Below are 3129 nucleotides of genomic sequence, written 5' to 3' on the forward strand. Positions count from 1 at the left end.
GAAACCCTGGCAGCGAGTCCTCGGCACTGGTGACCTGCAGCCGCGGGGCTGGTAACAGGCTCTTTCCCAGAGGCTCTTCCGCCTGGCTTTAATTCCTCGCAAAATCCTACGCGCTCCTTCCTTTCGTTAACTCTTGCCGGGAAAGGAGGCTCGTTTTAAACCCCAGCTGAGCCGCCCCAGTTCAAGGGTTTAAGGAGAAACAGAGCAAATACAGGCTGATGTGAAAGCGTGGGTTCTCAGCTCAGAGATGGGCAAATGGGAATATCCCAGCTGGGAGCTGAGGGAGACCCAGCCAAAAACTGGACCCGGTGGAACCAGCAGTTTGGGTATAAACCTGGACATGGGTTCAGCTTTGGGGCCAGATAATTTGGACCTGATTTTCTTCTTCCTTGTATTGTTTTTTCCCCCTCTGTGTCCTCGGGAATGGCTCCTGTGCTAAGCAAGTACAGGGAATGGGATGTGCCCAGAAATGATGGAGCTGCCTGTGGATGCCTCCCAAAGGGGTTTTATCAACATGTCATTGCCCTGCAACACCGAGGGCAGAGACGGGGGAACTCCACAGACAGGCTGGGGGGCGAAAGGGAGAGAAGGGCTGTTTCCCTGGAGCCCTGGGATGCTCTCTCCCAGCGAGTGACAGGGGTTGGGGACAGTAATGAGGCAACCCTGGGTCAAAAAGATCCAACTCACAGAAATGCCAGTAAAAATGAGCTCATATTGGTGCCAAGAGCTGTACCCACAGCCTGGCAGTGCCAGAGGCTGCAGGGGATGTGCCCAGTGCTGTGTGAGAGCACAGTCCCAGGCCAGGAGAGATGGGGATGACAGCACCTGTCCCACATCCCACGGATCTCAAGGAGGTGGCAGTGCCTGTGAGGGTGAGATGGAGATGTGGACTCTACTTCAGGATCTGGAGCTTTTCTTGGCTTTGAAAGAAGATATTTTGATGTCTCTTGGTTTCCCCAGCAGCCCCATGGGCCCTGTGGCTGCTGCTGTCCCCCCATGGTGTCTGGGCTCTGCTCACTGGGATCACTGGGATCACTGGGATCACTGGGATCATTGTCTGCCTGGGATCCAATTCCCTCCCCAGGGCCTGTTAATGAGGATTTGGCAAAGGGGACTAGAAGCCCGTTGACCCTCACATGATGTCAAAAAGGGCTGTACCTTGGCTGAGACATCAATACAACCCCCAGACCTGCTTTTGGGTAGCTCTAGTCTTGCCCTGCTTCAGACCCCAGAACCACCTCACACTGCAGACCCCACTAGCCAGTTTTAGGGCATTCAAATTCCTTATTTTCTGCCTGGACGTGCTGCCTACGTGGCTTTCTGCCCACATGGCTGCCTGTGCCCATGTGCTACCCTGTGTCACCCTGTGACATGTCCAAGTGCTTCATGGGAGGGACAATTAATTCATCTGAAGTGTCCAGAGAGAACTGTGGGACCCTGCTGGGCTCTGCACACCCCCAGACCTGAGCTGCCATCCATGGCCCAGGCTCTCCTCACCAGGGACTCATCCTGCCCAGCACCCAACTACCCAAAGTGGCAAGTGCTGCTGCTCCCAAGGGTCCTGCAGCTCCCTGAGTCCTGGAACTCCCTGCCCAGCGTGGGCTGTGATGCTCCCAGCATGGTGTAAAAACTCTGAAGAAGAAGGAAAAAGTAATAAAATGAAGTATTTCACCTGCCTGGACCTTCCCAGGCTGGTCATGCCTGAGGACAAGGATGGCATGAACTTACCCAGCATGTCTGGGTGGAATTTCCCAGCCAGCTGCAGGAAGGTGCTGCTTGTCCTGGAAACATCACTGGCATGTGGATGTCCCATCCCTGGAAGTGCTCAAGATCACCTTGGACAGGGCTTGGAGAAACCTGGTGTAGTGGAAGGTGTCCCTGCCCATGGCTGGGGGGCTTGGGACTAGATGAACCCAAACCATTCCAGGATTCCGTGATGTTACATCCAGACACTGTGTAACAGGCAGTGGGATGCTCCGGATTTTGGGATCTGTGGTGGGATAAAGGCAGGGGAGCGTTTGGGAGCCCAGGCAGCCCCATTGCCACAGGCTGTGACCCAGGAGCGTGTGTGCAGCCCGAATCCATGCTGAGCTGTGCTGGGAGAGGAGAGGCTGGAGCTGGAGCCACCAGAGGGAGCAGAAACTCCTTCAGTCTGGGAGCGAGCGGGGAGAGGAGCTCCCACCCACCCGGGCTGGGGCACTGCGGGCTCTCTGCTTTCCCCTGGGGATTTTTCCCGGCCCGCAGGTTAAACACGAGCAGCAGCTCGTTGGATCAGGGCTTTCACCTCCTCCCTGCAAGTGCTTCTTCTGCAAAGTGCCCTCACAGCGGGAGCAGCTCGGTGAGAAAACACCAGGTGCTGAACAAGGAGGAAAATGCAACAAGTAAACCCCAAACTGAACAGTTTCGTGCCCTTAAAGTCACGGTAGAGAGCAGGGACACAGGTGCCTGCCCAAAAGGAAGATCAGCTGGCACTGTCCCTACAAAGCTCCCCCCACCCTTGGTCAGTGCAGGCTCCTGCCTTGGGCTGCAATTCCTCCATCCTCCTTTTCGGTTTGTTACGATCCCCTCGGGGGCTGGGCAGAGGAAACGAGCCAAGATGGACATGGATAAACCGGGACAAGGTGCTCAGGCTCCGGTTTGGGGGTGATCTGTGCCATCCACACACGATTCCAGGCACACACCAAAGGGCAGAGCTGGGGAGCCGGGACATGGCAGTGCCACGGGCACAGCCCTGGGAGGAGCAGGGTCAGACATGGGTGGGCACCCTGACCTGGGGGGCCAGTCTGGGAGCTTGGGCAGACACAGAGAGGGCAGCAATGATGAAGCTTCCCTTGGGATTGTCCTGGTGGGGCTGAGGGGCCTGTGATGCTCCAGCCCTGGCTGCTGCTGTGGGACAGGGCAGAGATCAGGGGCAGCGCTGCAGAGCTGCCCTTCCAAGGGCCAAAGGAGCAGGAGGGGGGAGAAGAGAGAGACCAGTGTGCTCTGAGGAGGAAACCCCCGGCCGGAGGAACGGGGCTGGATCAGCTCCTGCCGAGGCACAGGACAGGCATCGCCCAGCAGAGCTGGGGGTGGACCGGCTGCCTTGGGCTGCTCGGAGAACGAGTGGGTGGCACAGAGCAGCAAACAGGG

Source organism: Manacus candei, unplaced genomic scaffold, assembly GCF_025592945.1.
Source record: "Manacus candei isolate 608988 ecotype Guabito, Panama unplaced genomic scaffold, ASM2559294v1 h1tg000096l, whole genome shotgun sequence".
NCBI lineage: Eukaryota > Metazoa > Chordata > Aves > Passeriformes > Pipridae > Manacus > Manacus candei.